The 21,173-nt window shown below is 42.5% G+C and overlaps 2 protein-coding genes across 5 annotated transcripts in view; both read left to right on the plus strand.

The window, feature by feature from the left end:
• Positions 1-3,766, plus strand: part of GK5 (glycerol kinase 5) — a 101,107-nt gene extending 97,341 nt beyond the window's left edge. For all 3 annotated transcript variants that reach the window (XR_012160785.2, XR_013636348.1, XR_013636349.1), the window contains one exon: positions 3,536-3,766. The gene's annotated coding sequence lies outside the window, so the exon portion shown is untranslated. The remainder of the gene's footprint in view (positions 1-3,535) is intronic.
• Positions 3,767-6,341: 2,575 nt separating this feature from the next.
• The window catches only part of TFDP2 (transcription factor Dp-2), a 156,772-nt gene continuing 141,940 nt past the window's right edge, over positions 6,342-21,173 (plus strand). The window contains exon 1 of one of the 2 annotated variants that reach the window (XM_078854421.1): positions 6,342-6,457. The gene's annotated coding sequence lies outside the window, so the exon portion shown is untranslated. The remainder of the gene's footprint in view (positions 6,458-21,173) is intronic. The other variant, XM_073359797.2, reaches the window with a different exon arrangement.

A 21,173-nucleotide genomic window follows, 5' to 3' on the forward strand; every position in this document is an offset into this window, starting at 1 on the left:
CACATCTCGAAGAACAACAGTTACGAAAAGGTAGGTAACCGTTTTTTCTACCAGCTGAGCAAAAAAAGCCCAGTAGCTGTGTATTAGTTCTTGTTGTATACACCCAATTTGTACCACTTTAACTGTACCAGTTAAAAAACAGTACAACGCCCTCAGTGTGGATGCAGTTACACTGGTGGTGTAGCTTAATCACATACAGGAAAGGGAATAACTTATTGCTGCAAGTCACCTTTTATACTGTTCTAACTGCATTCACTCTAGGGGATGTATTGATATAGCTACTTTGGAAAAAAAATAAACAAACCTACACACTCCCAACGAAAATAGTTATGCAGGTACTAAAAGTGGGTGTAGAGCAGACCTTTGTGATAAGCGGCTGCCCCCCAGAAATTATAGGAGCCTATGTTCCTGACTGAGATAGATATTACAATCCCATACAGCATCTTTAGGAGCCATTGTATTAAATTTATGAATGGCTTATGTATGTGTAACCCTTCTGCCTGTCACAGTTGGCAGCAACAAGGGCCGGGTTCAGTATCTAGGGGTTCCGTTCCAATAACACAATGCAAAACCGGCTCGAGCCCCCACCCAGTGACAAATATATACCACCCCCGCTGGGCGCCTCTAAGAGGCAATACTTCCCCTCTCGCAAGCACATAGTCTGAGTGTAGCAAAAAGCCTTTTAATAACAGAGAGAAACAATGTGGCATTATGTTGGGGAAACACCACCAACAGGATTCATAACACAACCCATGAGCAAAAAACCCACCCCAAGCAAATTGGGGCATGTCTTTTCCCTTTGGTTCTTGAGTCCATCCACCCCAAAGTCTCTGTCTCTGGTCAGGGCAGCCCCAGAGTTCAAAAGTTTATCTGCAGAGTTTTACCTTCCAACCTGGGTGGAGATGGGGGGGGAGGGTTAAGGGGCACCTTACGTGGTCCAAATCTGATGTCCCCACCTCTCCATGGGGCTCCACTCTGCCAGCCGCCCCATGAGCTGCTCTAGGCATCCAACAAACTGCTCTGCTCCACCAGCCACTCTGCTCACCGTCCCGCAAACTGCTTTGCTCTACCAGCCACTCCGCTCACCATCCTGCAAACTGCTCCACTATATATCTTCAGGCTCCCCCAACACTTAACACAACACTCAATGATTTCAGCTCTTAGTAAGTTTAGCTCTTTTGTGATTTCAGCTTATAGTAGGGGAGCCTCAGTGCTGGTGCACCATTAGCCCAAAGTGAATTCAACTCAGCAGCCTGTAACTAGACTCCTAATAGAATCAAAATTAGCTCTGATATTCCACAGTGGAGAGAGGAGGAAGTACAATTAGCATGTAAGGCCTTCACCAGGGGGCCCATGCCACCAAGTATTAATACCTGTTTCCAGCAGCTCCCCCTTCACAGTGTTTTGGAACCCATGTCCCTTGCCTAGCGAGTGCTCCTAAGTTGATGGCGAGTCCCTCCATCATAACAAAAGGCCAAGTACAGTTCCACTGTCCTTGATTCCCATAATCAGGGTAATAACAATTTATTCTTCCTGCCCCAATAACAGAGACACTGGGGATCCCACAGCAGCCAAACTGACCATTTGGGCAGCTATGGCCTCATTCTAGGCGGGGTGGGTGTGCCTATGCAAATGAGATCAGCCCCTGAAGTTCTTTTCCACAACTTGCCACACCTCACCACCAGATGTCAGGGTGGAGCTCATCCTGACTCTGCTTGCATATGAATATGTTCTACTCCATGGGAGAAGGTAATTACAGCTATTAGAGGAACGTTAAACAGTGGGGGAGGTGGGTGATAACCCTGGAGGTTGTAAACAACTCCAGAAAACCACCCCCCACTTGGGTATTTGCATATACTGATTTAAACTGGGTTTTCAAGAGACTCAAACAAAGAAGGGGCTTTGGTATAAAAAGCTGAGCTTTAACTGACACAGAGCCTTTGTTTTGATTAAGGAAATGGACAGAGCCCTCTGTCCAACGGGGCAGGTCCAGCCCTTGTAGGAGGATTGGAAAGACTTTGGCTTACTTGGGCCCATAAGACTGATGGGTGACCTCTAGTCAGGTTTTAGCATGCATAGGGAAACTCTTGTTATGGTTCTTATTGTTGTTCTGTGTTTTCTCAATCTGCTATTTTTTGTCCTTAAAATAAATGTACTCTGCTGAGACAGAGCTGTAGGATCACTGGTAAAAACACTGTCAGTTTCCTCAGAAAGAAAGCACAGCCTAACTGGTAGCCTTTAGGCAGACTGGCTTTCTGGGGCCATCACAGTTTAAGGCAAGAGGCTGGATAGACTTAAAACTTCTGTACAGAGGTGAGTGGGAAAAGGGTCGCTGCCCAGGTCCAGCTAATGGCTGGAGAAAGGGCCGTAAGTAGGGCATGGCAGCGGCCCAATGCACAGAGCCAATAGGGGTGCAAAAATGGGGTGGCATGCAGGACCTGGCCCAGCAACATCAGCTCCCAATCTCCACAGGATCAGTTCCAGCAGTATTGGCCAGAGTTTAGGGTGCTCAGCACCACCCCCTTCCCTGCAGGATCACGGACCCGGCTGGAGCAGGCTCACCCTGGTGCTAGGACCATGGCTGGCAGGACTCTGTGTGTGCTTCTTGGCTCATACTGAGCATGCTTAGTAACAGCTGCTGTAGCTGCTCCTTTCACTGGGGATTAAAATCTGCTGCTGTTCACGGAGGTTAAAGGAGTTTTGGGGGGGATGACAGAGTTTGTGCAGGGGGCAGAAACTGACTGCCCAGTTGGGTCAAACTGGGGTCAAGTTGGAGGCAGGGGAAGCTAAGGGACAAAATCAGGAAGAAACAGCAGGAGCCGGGGTTAAGCCCAAGGGTACAGGCTCTGGCAGAGAGCAAAACCCTGGCACAGGGAGGGGCAGGGGGATAAAAGTGGGGTTAACAACCTGCTGTCTTTGCAAAGATAGAGTGGGGGCAGAGGAATTTTTTTATTTCCCCTCTCACAGGACAGTACATCTCAGCACATGATTCCCAGGGCTGTGTCCTGAAAGGCACAAGGTGTCCCAATGCCTTGACATGACAGCTCTTCTCTGTCTGATATAATGTGCTGAGGTGCTAAAGGAAACTTGATTCAGTGAAATATCTTACATATATCCCTAAAAACTATGTCACACGTTTTGTTTAAAAGAATCCCTTGTTAGTTAATGTCTGTATAAAGTCTTTCCTAGCAGTTTGCAAATTTATCTTATCTGCTGCAGTGATTCACTCAATTGCACTCCCTTTCTTGTAATCCCTTTTAAATATAAGTTTGATCATCTAATTGTTTACTTTTTAAAATCTTATTTTTATTACTCTTAGCACTTCATCATTTACCTTTAACATTGTGTAGATGGATGTCATTGTGCTATTTAATTTATATTTTATAGCAAATAATCATTGAAAATATTTGTAAATAAGTAATTGCTAGTAGTTTTATCGATGACATCTGTATATTTAGTATAGCACATCCGATGTTTTTACTGTGATTTTTAATATGGAATTTTTAATTCTAAATTTTTCTTTTTCTTTTTATAGCACAAGTTTATTCTGCTGGATCATGTGACTTCGAGTCTGACTGATTTTCTGGCGTGGTATCAAAACGTCTTAATTTTCATTTGATCCTCCAATGGGGATTGCCTTTCTGAACTGTTATTTTGCCTTTCAATCCAGCCCTTTAGTGCTTTTTTGCATGTTACTATTTGTGTGTAGAACTTGGTTCCCAAATATTCACTTAGGGCAGTATGCTATCTCATATTAAATCCTTCTCAAAGGCAAAAAATCTACTGTAATTTTTACTGAACGTAAGAACGGCCACATTGAGTCAGACCAATGGTCCACCTAGCCCAGTATCCTGTCTTCCAACAGTGGCCAGTGCCAGGTGCTTCAGAGGGAATGAACGGAACAGGCAGTCATTGAGTGATTCATCCCCTGTCATCCACTCCCATCTTTTGGCAGTCAGAGGCTAGGGACAACAGAACTTGGGGTTGCATCCCTAACTATGTTGGCTGATGGCCTAGCCTCCAGGAACTTAAATATAGTTCTTTTTTGAACCCAGTTATAGTTTTGGCCTTCACAACATAATGAACACACATCTACAACCCCAAGGTTGCTTGACAACCACAAGAATTGAAAAATCATGAATTATACACCCCTAAGTCATGAAATTAAAAAGCAAAAAAAAATCATATTAGTTCTTTTTATGTGCCTTTTTCCTCCTGAGTCTTTAGGGTGCCAGAGGTCCAGATGCACAAAAGTAGGAGTCTAAACCTCTGGCTGAATCTTGGCTTAGCCTCATACTTTGGTGGTTACTTCTCCCAAGCAATTCATATACCTAAGGCCTATCACTACACTACAAACTTATGTTAACTCAAGTTATGTCAGCATACAGTCACTGCGATTAGTATGCCATTTGTGCGTGTGCCTACTTGGCTCTTTGTGTCAGTGGTGAGTGTACTCACCAGGAGCTTTTGTATGGGTTCAGAGTGTGGTGCACCATCCATGGCTATGTATCAACCATCTGTCATAATTTGCTATCTCTCACCTTTGTCATCCTCTGGTCTAGGGGTAGCAAATTGTGATGGATGGTTGATGCCCTTTGCTACCCCTGGACCAGAAGATGACAAAGGTGAGAGATAGCAAATTATGACATGTACCTATCCATCAAAATGTGCTATCCTTTCACCAGTGAGAAAGGAAGTAACAAATTGTGACAGGACAGAAAAAGAACATCCATAGGTGTCAGTAACTGGTAGCAAAATCTGTCAGTAGTGGTTTTTGATATTATGCCCTGGCTTCTTTCAAGCTGTGGGAGTCATCCCCTTAGTGAGGCACCCCCTACAGTTTGAAAAACTCTGTGCTCAATGGAAGACAGAAATCTTGGGTGGCATGTGACCCTACATGCCTCCCCACTCATCACTTTGAGGGGGCACAAATATGCTTGCTAGCCCCATGTGCTAAAATGCTTAGTTACGACTCTGGCTGGGACTATTAACCTGAAATGGTGATTCTGATCCCAACGGATCTACAGTATCATGGATTGAAGAGATGAGACAATACTCCTGGTATATGTCTAGGCGTTGGGCTGTAGGCCAACTTTCTAGTCAGAGACTTTCAGGACTTTAATAATAGAAAAATTGCTTAGAAGAACACAGTTCTTTAAGTTTCAGAGTAACAGCCGTGTTAGTCTGTATTCGCAAAAAGAAACGGAGTACTTGTGGCACCTTAGAGACTAACCAATTTATTTGAGCATAAGCTTTCGTGAGCTACAGCTCACTTCATCGGATACAGTCTCTTTAAGTCTCTCCCGCTGCAAGCTCAAAGGCAGCATCTTAGGGAGCTGGCAGAGTTGTTTGACTACCAACTCCCACTGATGCCAAAACCAGTCAGGAACACTATTAATTTTTGTCATGTGTTGTAGTCTTGTCACGATAAAGCCCTAGTAATCGTTATGCTTACTGTCTTGTTTATGACCTATGCAGAGTATAATTAAGACAATGCATATTCACCAAATATGCAACTTCGTAGTGTCAGTGGTATAAAATATTTAGATTTCTGTACCTTCAGCCTTAGCACATGTATGTCAAAATATGAATGTAATATTAGTTTGTGACTATGACCAATGTCATTATAAACTATGTAATGAACTAGCCAACCTCCAGGCATCCTGCCCTGCACGGTTTCACTAAAGGGCTGTATTGGATTAATATGGTAGTTTGATGTCTCCATGCCAAAATACTTCCCTAAGTACTTCAGCCAGTGTGATGGGGTGAGTCTCTGGGGACAGGGCCTCCTTCTCATCTGCCCGCAGCGGGGCCATGAACTGGAGATGTCCACCTCCTCCACCAGCTCTGTTCCTTCCGGCCATCCACGCACTGGGCATCATGGGAGATAATGTCTCCGCTCCTCCCCCTTGGGGCGGGTGTGACGGGGGAGAGACGGTTAAAAGTCTGGTATCCGCCCCGCGGGGGAGCAGCCAGTCCTGGGTGAGTCTGTCTCCCACCAGTGTAGGCGTGGTGAGTCCTGGCTGAGCGTCAGCCACCCCTCGGGCTGGCGGTGGATGTCAGTCCTGCTAAGAGGGAGCGCCCCCTCCCCTTGTGTGAGCGCGGGGAGAGGGAGCCGGGCCACCCCGGCACCGCAGCTCCCCCCTCGCGCCGGGACCAGGGCTGGCTCACGGTTAACGCGGCCGCGATAGGAAAGCCCGGCTCGTACCCAGCACGACCCTCTAGAACTAGCTCGGTCTGTGCCCCGCCCCTTCCCCGGCTGTCTCTCGGATTGGCGGGCGGGTTGTGTACACACGGGGCCGCGCCAATGGGCGGATGGCGGCGCCTAACCTCACGCGGAGGGGTGGCCAATGGGAGAACGCAGTTGTCAGACGCCGCCAAGCTTGTGCGGGGGAGAGGGACACGGGCTCGGTGCGGCTGTGGAGCGAGCCGGAGAGTGGGCCGGGCTGGAGGCACGGTGAGCTGGGGTGGTTGGGACTCGGTGCGTCGAGGGTCGTTGGTTCTCGGTGCACCCTCTCAGGTGGCGCCGGCGCCAGCGGCAACGCAGAGACGGCCAGGGGGCGCCTCTCTCTCCTTGGGGCCGGGCGGAGCAGCTGCCAGGTGGCCGGCTAACTGCTACAGCAGCTGGCGAGGGAGGAGCCGTCGTCGGCTCCTTGTCTTGGCTCTGGTGCTGGCCAGGCCGAGCCCGCTCCGCCCCCGGGGCCTGTGGAGGCACGGGGCGGAAGAGCGCGCTGAGCTGCTGCGTAGGGGGCAGCCCCGCTCAGTCCCCGGCTGTGATGTCTCCCTCCCCGCCCCAACCGTGCACGGGGGCTAACCGCCGTATTGCCCTTCTCCCTGGGGGCCTGCCCGGCTCCCTGACGTGGGGCCACTGTCACGGGGACTCACCTCCCCGCCGAGAGCCCTGGAGACAGGCTCTGGTGTCTGACACCTGTGAGCCACGGTCCCCTTTCACTGCCTTAGCAAGGTGGCCCGCTGTGCTTGGCGTGCCCGGCACGCAGGCCTGTGTCTGGAGCTGGGTAGTGCCGTGTGACAGCCGCCCTGTCTGTCTCACTGGGGCTTCTCCGCCACTGCTTGAAACCTAGCTGGAGGTCATAGAAGTGGCCGCGCGTGTGTTGTAATTGGTATCTTCCCCAGTCTCCTCAGACCCGTCTCTTTCCCAGGGAGATAGGAACGAGTTTCTGGGGGAGGAGGGGAGGGTGAGGGGTGGCTCAGTAGCGTTCTATATTTGGTCCTTCTAGCAGTGTGGCAGTTCGGTGTTTAATTCACTTTATAGCAAGGCTGTGTTCTCCCTGGCAGTTTAGTTCCTATCAGTTCCATTAAAAAACAACAACAACAAACCCTTAACAGCTAACTTCTGATGTGCAGCACAAAGTTAAGATGTTTGGCACTATAAATTTATGCAACACTCTGAAAAACGTTCTGGGCCACTCGTGGACCTGCGGCTGGTTTCTTATTTTTTTTTTTTTTTTTTTTGTGGGGGATAGGTAGTCAAAAGGTAGGAAATGAGAGCAGAAAGAGTCCCATATTTCACATTTGAGGTCACTAGGAAGGCCCATAATTCTTCTTTTAAAGGCGTAAGGGAGGTGGAGGTGAATATAGACTTTACGTTTCACAATGTAAACTTTAGTCAATAATCTAGAAATAATGCTGAAAATATAATGTAGAATCAGCAAACCACATATCTCCCCTCCCTCCCCCACCTTTTCTTTGTGTATCTGTTTTTAACTTTATTGAAATCTTCAGTTGTACTGTTCATATTGATATCTGTTGTACTCGTGAGAAGGGATTGGGAGATAATATTAAAGAGTGAGCTTCCATAGTCTCTTGCTATGCTTATTTGTTATATAGAATGGCAAAACCAGAGCCTGAATCCTATCTGGCAACTCTTATAAATGTTAAGCCAATTTAATAGAAACTTTTATAGAAATATAAAAGGGAGAGAGAAGCATTGATTACTGGGCTAGTCTTAACAATGCTGGAATTAAATGTTTTTTAAAGCATCTCAATTTTTTAATAGCAACTGGAGAATAATACTGTCCGTAAATGACCAGGTCATATATTATCTGTCCTGTCTATTAAAGAAATTTCAAACTATGAATTGGTTTGATGTATGGCTTGATAAAAATTTGTTTGTATGCCAGTATATACTTATGTGGTTAAAGTGAATTAAATCAGGTTAATCCTTTTACATCAGTTTATGGCTGCTAATCCACTTGATCACATAGTAATATACTAATATTTTATATTGAAATCATGTCAGTTTTATGGGAATGGAAGTCACTGATGATTTATTGATACTGTTATGATACAAATGAGAAAATGTATTTTACAGTTCAGATATTTGTGTATATAAACACAGGTACTTGCAACTTCAGAAATATGTTGTTTAGAATATTGTATGTTCAGTGAAATACAGGAGCAGTGAAAGCGCCCTAAAAGTGTGGGCGGGCACAGATGCCCGAACTGTGGCCTCACCCACTCGTGCTACCCCTTCCCCCCCAAGGCCTCATCTCCTCATGCTGTCTCTTTCCCCCAAGGCACTGGCCCCCGCTTGCTTCTCTCCACCCCTCCCCGTGGTGCTCACCCTTATGGCCAGTAAAAAGTCAGGGGGGCCATGGCCCTCCTCCCTCTCACCCCTGTTCCGGTGCCCCTGATGCAATATCTTGCGGAAGTTTTGATAGAGTTGGGAAAGGAAGAGAGAAATTAGATAACAGGAAAGAAAAGATGACAGGAGAGGTAGCTGCAAGAAAAATGTACTGAAATATCTCCTCCTCCCAAGACAGTTTCTCTTGTTAAACGTGAAACATTATCTCTAAAAGAGACCTAGAATAATAGGTCAGGTGATTTAGGCCTACCCTAAAGAAAGAGGGGAAAACTGGGAATTAATTCTTAAAAGTGACTCCTATTTTGTTATTAGTGGGCACTGTCTTGTACAGACAAACTTCTGAGAGAAATCTTGTATTTTTCTGTAAAAACCCTTATGGTTCTCTTATAACTGTTTCCTGTGTGTGTGTGCAAAAATCATTGTTGTACTATAAAGAATGAAAAGGAGCAGTTTGACTCAAGTTAACCTTCAGTGGACACAGTTAACTTCATATAGCTACAGAAAGTAATTTAACATGAATAAATGTACTACTTGTCTGAGCCTTCTGTTCAACTGTTATCACTACTTGTTAGTTAAGGTGGGCAGTAATTCTCACTACATTATCTGGCATACTGTACACACTGGATCCCTTTGATGCAAACGGCTACCAGGAAGAACCGGACCAAATTATTTTTGAATTATGTATTTTTTACATAAAGTTGTAAAACTGATTGTTTTTGAGTAACATTCTTTAGATATTAAAGTGTAAATCTCTTCAATATGAGGAATAAAGTGTCACATTGACTTATTGCACCAGTTTTTCACTCTTAGAACCTTTAGTTCAAATCTAGTTTAGTCTGCATGTGAAATTAGTTCTGTCATCTCATTGTAGTCTTCAGTGAACCCTTTTTGTGGCAGGTTTGCAAAGAGGAAATTTGTAATTGTTTGCTCAGCAAAAGCCCGTTGCTGAAAGTACTGCAAGTTCTGATCCAGGTGAGTTTAGTGTTGTGTGTAGAAGCTTGTTTGAGTTCAGGCTATGAAGTGTTGTCTACCTCTAAGAGGTTAACCCAGACAGATCAGTTGGGGAAAAGTGCATAATATAGTAAGACAAATGGTGTTAATTTTCTAGAAGTACCTCATATTTTCCCACTTTGCGTGTTGGAAATAGGTGTATGTGAGAATCATATCCAGAACAGCATTTTTGTCCAGGTGCACAGTTAAGAGCTGACACAGAGTAGAACAGACAATATCTTTTCCAGTTTATTTCTGCTGCTTAAGCTATGAGAGCCTATTTACAGGAGCAGCAAAAGAACATGCATGACACCCTATGATGGTGAGCTGCATAAGTGAACCTTACAGTACAAAGCAAGTTTCTGGAGATGTGCACCAAATTCAAGAAGAGAAAATAGTGGTGTGATATAGCTGGGAAAAGAGAGCTGTTTATCCATGCTGCGTTTTATAGAAATCTTAATTGTGTGTCATCTTGAAGCAGAATGTGGCCTTTTAGCTTTAGCCTGTGTAGTTCAATTGGCAGGAGTTAACCATAGTTGTCTTATTCATACAATACTGCCTTAAAACAGTGTTCTTTGTTTTTCTTTAATGCTCTGCAATTCCATTAATTTGATTTGCTTTTTATATGTGCTTCTAGCTTTTTTTGTTGTACACTGTTTAGAGGAAAAATCTTATCCTACCAGCTAGTAGTAAAGTCCTACAAATGTAGTCAATAGAGAATAAGTGAGCAGATCTGTAGGTGGGTTAACAGTCTTACAGAGATTATCAACTTTGCTCCCTCTGGTCTGGTGCCAGGAAATGATAATGTGTTCTTGGACTTAGGTCTCAGACAAGGCTGGTACAAAGCCAACAAGCTACCTAAATCCATCTTGCTTTCAAATACACCTATCCTAAAGTTTACGTAAGTAATTAAATGAAAATAAACTAAAGTACTTTGGGGGTTACTGTAAGAAAATTAAATCCACGTTGATACTTTGTTTAAATTGTTCTTAAGGGGGTCTCAAAAGCAAGCAATTTGTGTTCTGCAATCCCATGAAAAGGTGGTGTGTATTATGGCATGGCAATTTTATAGTGCTGAACTTCTTTAGACTAGCAGTATTGGTAGCTGTTCTACATTTTTATGGCTGTATCCATTAGTAAGAGTGGAATAAGAACTGAACTTCATCTTTAAAAACGCACAGGACAGCTATGTTGGAAGAAGATAAAACCATGAAAGCTCACTTAGCACTGCCTCATTCCATAATTTTTGCTGAAATATCAGTTTCTGGCTACTTGTAGTAGGTTGATGATCAGTCAAATCATTTTCAGCTACTTCAAATTCAGGATTATATACCCCTTCCACTATTACAGATACAGAACTTTTGCAAGAAGTACAATCTAAGAAAATGAAACTAAACACTTATCTCAATTCATGTTACAAGATCAGTACATAAATATCTAATGACCCTTGGTTTTGGGCCAGCTTCTACTGTGGTGCAAAGCTTTCTAATAGGGCATCTTTTAATTCTTGTGAGATAAGTGTAGCTCTTCAATGAAAAAGGGATGGAACTAACTTTCATTTGGTCAAATAGAGAGTTAGCTATTGGTAATAAGAAACTCTCGGACTGTAAGAACACACTTCATAGAAGAAATGTTCACCATGACAGTTCTGAGTTTAGAGCTTGCTGAAATTAGTTCTGAAATCTTTCCTAATTAATTACCATTTAATAAAGAAAATGAATTCAAAAGGTACTGTGTGTGCCTGTAATAAGAGTGACTGAAAGCAAGTATGCCAGCTGTCAAGGGCCACCTGTTAGTATAGTGACTGAACCATCCCCAATTTAAACATGTCATTATTAGGGCCAGCCTGTTCTGTGCAGAAACTTGCTAATTACTATAGACTGTCAGTTAACTACTGAAACTGACTTTCAAAGTAGATTTCTGCTTCTGCTAGTTGGTGACCTAGTTCTGTAGAACAACTTAGTGTTTGCTACCAAGTAAATGCTATAACAACTACTCAGCATTTAGTATTGAGTATCATAGTAGGGATTCAAACCAAGTTAGCAAAAGACTATTTTTAATCGCTATACAAGATATACAAAAGTTGATGGGTTGTTCTTAAATACCAAGAATTAGAATTCTTTTTGTTGGAGAGTACACACTACACACGGAAATCACTTAGGCCTTGCCCATGAAACCTTTTATACATTTGAGTAGTCTGACTAGCTCCAGTTCAATCATTTTTTGTATATACATGATAGGTAGGAGTGGGGCCTTAAATAAGAGTGAGGGTATCCTCCAGTAATTAAAGTAATACCTGTAAATTCCCATGTGTTATCTTAATCAGATGAATTTATAAACTAGTGAATGAAATTTCTATCATGATGCTTTAAAGCTGTGACCATATGAAATAATTTCTTTATATCCTTATTTTTCCATGTGAGCAGTTACTGTAGGTACCAGGAGAATCCTAACTGAACACTCATAGGTGGGGTTGGGGTCCTAATGATTGAGAGGAGGGAAGTCTGGCCCATACTATGAGGGGAAAAATGAAGAATGCTCTGCTAGTAGTTGTGTTTTAGTATACTCTCTTCTGCTTATGTGACAGTTTACAAAAGGAACCTCACATGGTCTCTCAAAGTTTTTTTTTAACATCAGGTAATAGGAATTGGTGGACTTGAATGTAAGTTTTGTAGAACTGCCTTTGCATGTCACTTTTCTTTCAGTGTTATGTCTTATCTCAGATTGCAGGTGGCTCCTTAATTTGAACAGTAGGCTCCAACTTTGGCACTGAACCCCCTCCCCCCCCCAAATCCCAGATATCCTATGCAATTCACTTGCTACGTAACAGAGAGAGATACAGTACATTTCTCATGGTACTGCTCCAGTTACTCCTTTATTTTATAGAGAAAAAATATATATTTCTCCTTGAGTCTCCACAGATCTCGACTTTTGGGCTCCTTTAGTTTACCATGTGATTCAATTAGGTCAGTTTTCAGAGTAACAGCCGTGTTAGTCTGTATTCGCAAAAAGAAAAGGAGTACTTGTGGCACCTTAGAGACTAACCAATTTATTTGAGCATGAGCTTTCGTGAGCTACAGCTCACTTCATCAGATGCATCTAATGAAGTGAGCTGTAGCTCACGAAAGCTCATGCTCAAATAAATTGGTTAGTCTCTAAGGTGCCACAAGTACTCCTTCAGTCTGTTTCTAGGTATTTTGGGTGTGCTCCCTTTTTCTGACCAGCACAGCTCTTTTAATTAATATTTTTATCATTGCAGAATTCAGGTTTATCAAATTTTCTGTTAAAAATGCTGACTGTACATCTTCCAAGATGAAAGGGAGTTGTCTCACTTGGTGTCTCATGCTCTCCACAGTCCAGTCTGCCCCTCCTTCATCTAGGGTCGTTACCTGGGACCTGCCAGCTGCACACTTCCTAACAGGTACAGGGCAGATGCATCCACCTCCATGGAATGTGGGGCTAGCTGCAGTGGAGGTGTATGTGTGAGCCTTCTTTCTCCAAGCTCTGTCCGACCCTAGTTTGCCCCTTTTACTCTGGAGTGTTTGAGCATGTTGCTTCAGGGGATGAATTCTTTCTCCTATTGCCTCAGCATAGTCCTTCCTCTCTTATATGGCTCAGCAGTTCTAAAACACTAGTGCTCACATTTTCCTCTTCCTTGAAGTGTCTGGTTGAGCAGTTTTTCCTTCTGTTTTCCCAGAGGCTGTTCCAGCAGACCCCTCCATTTTGTCCTCATTTATTTGGTCAAAGCAGGTTTGGGGTGTGTGATAGGGTGCTGGCTACGGAAATCTGAGCTAGGACTCTGTCATGCCAGCTCCAATCAAGAAAGGGGAATTGGAGCTGGCTAAGTAAGCCCAGGCCTGATTGGCAAACGGAACCACTGCTGACCTCATTAGTGAGGGGCTACATAAAGGCTGGCAGGAAAGAAACCAGGGAGGAGAAGGTAAGGGAGGAGCCAGAGAATTAGAGGGAATGGTAGCTCTTCTCTGCTGGCTGTGGGAGCTAGTAGTCCCTGTGGCTCTACTACTGTTTGTAGCTAGAAGGTGGTGGGAAAATATACTGTAAATAAAGAGCACAGGTGATTGCACCAACACAGAGGTCTCTTGCTGGTTTGTGGGCATAGAAGGGACAGAAGCGAGGAGGACATGGCAGCGCCTTGCTACAGGGTGACTAGTTCACCTATAGTAAAGAAAAAGGGATAGTACTACTAGTTTAAAAAAACCAGAACAGGAAACTTATGTACCCCAATAAACAAATAATTCCCTAAAGTACATTAATAAATGCAGGGAAGAAGGAAAATGGCTTACTTGTAAATCAGCTTCTCTGAAAATATTCAGTGTTTTAGTGATCCTGTGTTTGTGTGTGTATGTGCAAGCATCCAAACAAAACTATTTTTGGTTTTAAAATCTTAAATTTTTGGTTTTGTCCTTTTTGAATGGGTTTATTTCCTGAGGTGCTTTGCCCCCCATTCAGTCAAAGGAACTGACTAGAATATTTGGAGGGCCTATGTATATCTGTCCCCTGCAGAGAGGTGAGGGGGTGCTAGGCTTGTACTCTACACTGTTTCCCTAGAGGTCCAGTTGAAAATATCTGAACTGGAAGTTCTGCTAGTCTCACCCTAGGAAGCCAAGATCCCAGAATGAGGATTGTCTGATAGATTCAGAGAAGCAGAGGAGTAGTCCAATGTGCTTAGTCTGACCCTATAGTTCTGCCCCCACTCAGTATGCTAAGCATACTGTTTTACCCCTTGTTGACTGATTTCTCACATCCACACCCCATTGCTGGTTCTAGCTTGCCAAAGGCTAAACCTTTAAGACTGTTCCTGTATTTTTCTGTTTATGGTGACAATGCTGTTTAATGTATTCACTGCTGCATTTGTATAGTGTAAGATTGGCAACAGGACAAGGGTTAGTGGAGTTATATTCGTTAGTGGAATTACTGGGTGGGGAAAGCAGAGAAAGGTCCTAGTACCTGCAGTCCCTCATATCCAGCCATCTGTTGAAATGATTTCACACGGAAGTTTATTTTGAGACTTAAACACTCATTTGTTCCATTTTTATTTTAAAATAGATATTGGCCTCTGTGATAGCCATCTATGTTGGTTTTGTTTCATATTCTATCTTATTTATTAAACACATTCTTAAACTTTTTATGATCATTTATTTAAGGAGCTTTATTAAAGAAAGGTAACAAACAAAAATATCATAGAAATATTTTATACACTTGGAATGTTCTAAAAAAATAGAACAGAAACAAAGTAACATATCTGTAATATATGTACAAACAATAAATTCAAAGTCTGTTCAAATTATCTTTAATAGAACCTATTATCAAATACATGGGTAATTTGTTGCATCACATAAGAGGATCACAGAATAATTAATAGAAATTCCAAAGTAAGAAGTCCCCACTTATATTTTTGTTTGCTAACAAATTTGAATTTCTGTTTCTGTAATACCAAATCTTCATTTTTTAAACTGTATAATTTGATTAATGATCAGTAATATTTTCAACAGAGGCTTTGTTTTTACAAAATCTGAGAATAACGTCTAATAGGAATTGGATACTAAAATGTATTTGTAAGATTTGTAGAAACAAGATGGCAATACACTTATTCCTGTGGAAGAAAAAATTCTGGTGAACACTTGGAGCAATTAAGAACCTGGTCTGAAAACCGAGACACAGTTTAGTAGCATATGTGCAACAGGTGGTCTAATCCATTTTGCCACTATGCATAAATTAGTAGCTTTAAAACTGAGCTTGTACTGATTAATCAAGGAACCTTTCTGTTACCCGGCAGCCTTATGAAACCTAATCTTGTTCTACACTGCGCTGAACCCTAACATTAATTCTAGGGATAGATGTACATATAATTTATTCTGTCTTTCAAAATGAATATGTGCACTGTATAGGTCAATTTTCCATATAACTAGGAGCAGCTCAACAATATCTTCAGAAAGGAAGAGTGGCACATGGAGTGTAAAATAATTTTTACATTGCAGTAGACATAAGATCTACTAGCTGCCTCACTTAAATAGATTGTTAGGAATGGATTTTTTTTCTGTGATTTAAAAAAAAATAAAATACAGTTTTTTTTTAGTTTACCCACATGATCATGTCCAAATACCATCTAATGAAATACAGTAAAAGTGATGGCTTAAATTCTAAAAAAGCTATCCAACAACTAGAGGGCCCAGTTGCATTATTTTGTTGTCTTGTGTGACAGTATAATACTGGCATAATAACAGCACTGACGCTTGGAAGACTTGCAGTATGTGGGAGGTGATGGGTGGTATTTAGGAGCACAGCGGAATTCATCTGTTGGTGCTCATTTGTTTTGGAGGTAAAGTGTCTTGAGGTGCCAATGAAAAAAATTGGGAGAGAAAGAAATTAAAACTGAAGTTTGCTCAAACATGGATATAGGAATGAAATAGTCTGTTTTCCAGTGTAAGAGGCTCTCTTTAGTTTCCGGAGGTTTTTGTTTAATAGACTTGTTTACCAGAAGCTTATTATGCTATTGTGTAAAAATGAGTCTTTAGAACAATCAACTTTAAGGGCAAATCAATTTCTGGAGAACTAAATATTGTTCTGCAGAAAAACACATTCTGTAACTTGTGTTGTCTGTTTCCAATAAATGAATTATATGTCAAAGCTCTAATATGAATGAAATTTTAGAATAGATTAGTCTTTTTAAGCTGCAGAGAAGATTGGGTTAGGTTGTGGGGTTTTTTTAATCTATCTCACTGGATAAATCAGAATTGGACGTAGCTATCTTTTAACTAAATTAATAATTTTTTGGATTTTGAATGTGTTCCGTGTTTGTGATCATAACTGGACTTTGTTGCCCTGGTATTTCTATTGCTTAGTGTATTGTTCAGCTGTCGACTTGCTTTAACGAGAGCAGTGAGGTAAATTGTGTGTAACCACAAGGTGAACAAATTGTGGTGGTTGTTTTTTTTAGAAAGAAAAGCTTTACATTCTGGAGAAAGATACTTAATCTACGAGGCACATTTTCCATGCCATAGGACCGGGCCTCCAAATCCATCTTTGTATAATTTCATCAGAAACCCAGTGAGAGAACAAAGTCAAGTTTTGCATTTTGCTATCTGTTTGATGCAAGCTGTCAAGTAGTAACTGGGAATAAGAAAGAATCTACATTTTGAGACCATCTGCATGGGTTCTTTTGTCTGAAACTGACAAGAGGTCATGGCAGATGGTGAGATCACAAAGTTTGGCTTCTTGAGCTTGACAGAATGTGTTCATAAAGCTGGAAGAATACCAACTGTTTTTACTGGCATAGAGGTTGGTAACAAGACTGTAGTAGAGTTTTTTTGGATAAAATCTCCTGGATCACTAAATTTGATACAACTTAATCTTTGAGAAATTATCAGTAGTTCATTTCACTAATAAAATTATCTCTAAGCAGACTAAATATGCTTGGCAATTGTATCCCTTTGTAGCCTTATGTATATCAGATCAGAAAGACTTTTGAATTTCACAGAAAGCAGGTTGCCCATCAAATACAGAAATATTTCACTTGAGGTGAAAGCACATCCATCCATCTCCCTTGCATAGGATCCAAGACTTTGTACTTGGAATAGCAGGGGTAAGGGGTCAATGGTGGGGCTGAAACAGGGATTAGGAAGAGAACGGGCACTTCCATCCCAAATTTTAACACATGATGTAGGAATACAGTACAATCTCTCCATTACTGTGGTTGTAGCCTGATGGCTACAGCCTCTCCATACTTTATGCAGGAGTCATTTGGAATCATTGTACCTTCACAGTCACAGATCCAGTAGTTCCACCTCCACATTGTCACCAATGATATTCTCTGTATTGTCCTATGAGGCCTTTGCAGAGCCCCCACTTCGCACACTGCAAAGTGTATAGAGGTGCTCTGACATGGCAGTTTTGTTTTTATGTATGCAGCCATCCCCTTCCCCCCCCGCCCCTCCCCCAAAACAACATATATCTAATACAAGTTCATGGTTCAGAGGACTTTGGATAGATCCTTTGCCCTTGGGTTGAAATTTATCCCTGATGAAGTTATTGAATTTTAAATTTGAATTTCGTACAGACTCCAAACATATATGAATAAAATGTATGAAAGATATCTGCATTAGTTCCTAGTTTAGTAGACCCACTTATTTACCCATCATCTTTAGTTATGAAGTGAACTTAGTAACGTTTTTGCAATGTTTGTTTCTAAATCTTCTCATAATTTGAGCTGTGATTTTAAAATTTAATATACCAGCATTCTGAATTGTTGATTGTAAGGGACTATCACTGATCAGCAAACATTTTTGGTTTCAAAAATTTTGTGCTAAACTGATCATATTAAATGCTGTTTGTGTTCTGTTACATCACCACAAAGGTTGTTTTTCTTTTATTTACAAAGTTAATGGTCTCTATTAGAGGACTAGTGGTTGTGTTGCTATTTTGGCAGGAAATCTGAATTGGAGTCATTACTGATATTCGATGATTCCCGATATCAAATCAAATCTGAGATTTCCCTTACTTTAAAATGAAGCACTTAGAGAATCGATCTATGTATATACCTATTCCTTTTCCTGAGTTCCTTATATTGTTTAAGCCAAGTAACTTTTTAAAATCTAGCTTTAGTTTTCATCATTTATACTGATTACTCATTGCTTTTCTCTCAACTTGGGCAGTGAAAATAGACTAGTTTATTTTTGTTGCTTTCAGTTCCTGGATTTGATGCACTAGCACATGGCTGCAGCATTTGTGTTGCAGATACTACAAGGGAGTGTTTATTTGTTAAACAGGGCTTTGGAGCTCTGCTCCAGCTCCAGGCAAAAACCTGCAGCTCCACAGCTCTGGAGCTGCTCCACACTCCAGCTCCGGGCTCTGCTCCAAAGCCCGGGTATTAAATGGCAAAAAAACTTCATTAATGCAGAGTTAAAGTTGCCTGGTGATAGCTTGTGCCCTTTAAGAACATTGAATTCAGCAAAATTCTAAAAATGAGGAAGTACAGAGTTAAGGTAAATGCCCATACAACCTTAACTGTGCCCTCCTGGAGCTGGCAATAGCCTTTGGGAATTATTTGCATGCTCTCAGCTGCATTCACAGAGTTAGGTGTAGCTGTATTGAATGGTGGAGGAATAAACTGGGGCAGCTTGGAAGACCTTTGATTGTGATAGGAGGTGATCCAGGATTTGCCTGAAGAACGTCATAGAACTATGATGATTGTGATATGAGGAAATCTGGATCTGAGTGTGTCCCCGTCTCCTGTGATGTGTGCTATCAAAGCAAAGATGTGCACATGTATCTTGAGGTTCCAGGGTGCATCATTTCAATGCAAAATTGGATAGATAGTGCTAGTACCAAGGCACTGGGATCTTCTTGCCATGAATATTGTCAGTAGTGAGGTGGAATATGAGAGCAGTCTGTGGATTTAGTGTTGGGTAGGGGAAAGTATAGGTTCAGGTGATATCCTGTGTGCAAGTGTCATGGGGTTGTAAAACAAGATAAAGTAGTTAAATTGTATGAGTGTGGTATTCTGTTGGGGGAGTAGACTCTGTCTGAGCATAGAGCAAGTGCAAGTAATGTTTGGCCACTACAGTGAAAAGGCAGTGTGTGAACTATGTGTGGTATAGATGTTCTGCGGAATTGCTCAAAGAGGGCAGAGTTAAGGTTGTATGGACATTTACCCTAACTCTGTATTTCCTGGTTTACAGAATCCTGAGTTTTGCCAAACTGGACGTTCTGGAAGAGTCTGAGCTATCATTGGGCAACCTTAACTCTATCTTAACAAACGTTTTTTGCCATTTAATTTCCTAGTTTTTTAAAGAGAAACGTGTGTTGGTGGGAGTCAAAGGTCATTTTTGCAGTTGTACTTCTTTCCTAGGTTTGCAGTTGATATGTTACAGTGGCTAGGTAATAATCAAAAGACCTAGTTTTTATATAGTGCTTTTCATCAGTAAATCTCAAAGAATTGTACATCATCCCCATTTTACAGAAGTGAAACTGAGGCAAATAGAGGTGATGTGACTTGCCCAACCAGTGGCATAGCTAAGAATAGTCCCAGTCCAGGGGTCATTCCACTAAGCCATACAGTTGCTGTGTGATTCCTGAATGCTCCTTTCCTCCCCCTTTACTTTTTGTGATAGTAGAATGGGGATATGATCGTGCTTTTGAAATGTTTGCAATATACAGTTGCTAAGAGCGCCAGTGAGAGAAATCTCATCCATGGTCTGTGTGTGTCCCAAAACTTGACAGTTTTTTATTACATGGTGATTACAGTCTTTTTAAGCATGAGCGAGAAGACTGGTATATGTCTCCCTTTACCCCTTGCCCCACAATTCCCCGAAACATGTACCCCCCCCGACCAAAATTTCCAGCTCCCCTTCTCATTCTATTAAGCCGTTAGTTTGCTCTGTAGAAGCCATTGACATGGAAGTTGTTGTTCTTTGCTGTCTACTTTGCTATATGTGTGTGCTGCTACATACACATCACAGGCAGCAGCTTACTGGAGGGCTGCATGCTATCTTGGTTATGTAGCCTGAGCTGGGCCCATCATTCCCAGTACCCACCCCCAGCTTGGACTGCTGCCTCTGCTTCAGCCAGGCTTCCCAAGCCATGCCCACTGTCCACCCAGTCTGCTCCTCCTCCACACCAAGCCCCTTCTCCACACACAGTGGCCAGGACCCACACAACATGCAAGGTTGGTGTGCATATTAGCTATTCATTTTCTGGATTACAGATGTTTAATTTTTTGTTATCATCAGGTCCTTTCTCCCCCCAAGATCCCAGCTCATATGGAGGAGCAGGGAGAGGGGCTTCACATCCCCCAGGAGAGCAAGGTGCCCCAGATACCAAGAAACACAAGGCGCAGAGCTCAGAACCCTGTAGAGGGAGGGGTAGGGCTCCCCCAGATCCCAGCACACACAGAAGGGGATAATTCAGGGCTGACCAGCCTTCTATAAACCCCTAACTTCATCTGCCCCTCACATTCTCCCACCACTTCCCTAATCCCTATCCCCCTCCACCTACCAACCATTCCCATTTATCTCCCTCTCCCTAATACCCCAAACCCCACCTACTCATAGATACATAAATTCCATGGCCAGAAGGGACCATTGTGATCATATAGTCTGATCTCCTGAGTAACCCAGGCCATAGCACTTTCTCAAAATAATTCCTAGACCAGCAGTTCTCAACCAGGGGTCTGGGGGCCCCTGGCGGGGCCATGAGCAGGTCTCAGGGGGTCCAATAAGCAGTGCTGATGTTAGACTCTCTGGGGCCCAGGGCAGAAAGCCAAAGCCGTGCAGTGCTGAAACCTGGGGCCCAGAGCGCCATCACCCAAGGCTGAAGCCAAAACCTGAGCAACTTAGCTGCACGGGGCCCCCTGTGGCATGGGACCCCAGGTAATTGCCCTGCTTGTTACCCCTTAACACCGGGCTCTGGCTTTTATATGCGGAAAAACAGTTGTGGCTGTTCAAATTCTAGTTCAAATTCAAACAGTTCAAATTCCAGCATTGACTCATGTTGTACCTTTTTTCTGCTAGATTGAAGAGCTCATTATTAAATAATGATAGACTGTAATCAAGTCACCACT

The sequence above is a fragment of the Lepidochelys kempii genome, chromosome 9 (genome assembly GCF_965140285.1).
Source record: "Lepidochelys kempii isolate rLepKem1 chromosome 9, rLepKem1.hap1, whole genome shotgun sequence".
Taxonomy (NCBI): Eukaryota; Metazoa; Chordata; order Testudines; family Cheloniidae; genus Lepidochelys; species Lepidochelys kempii.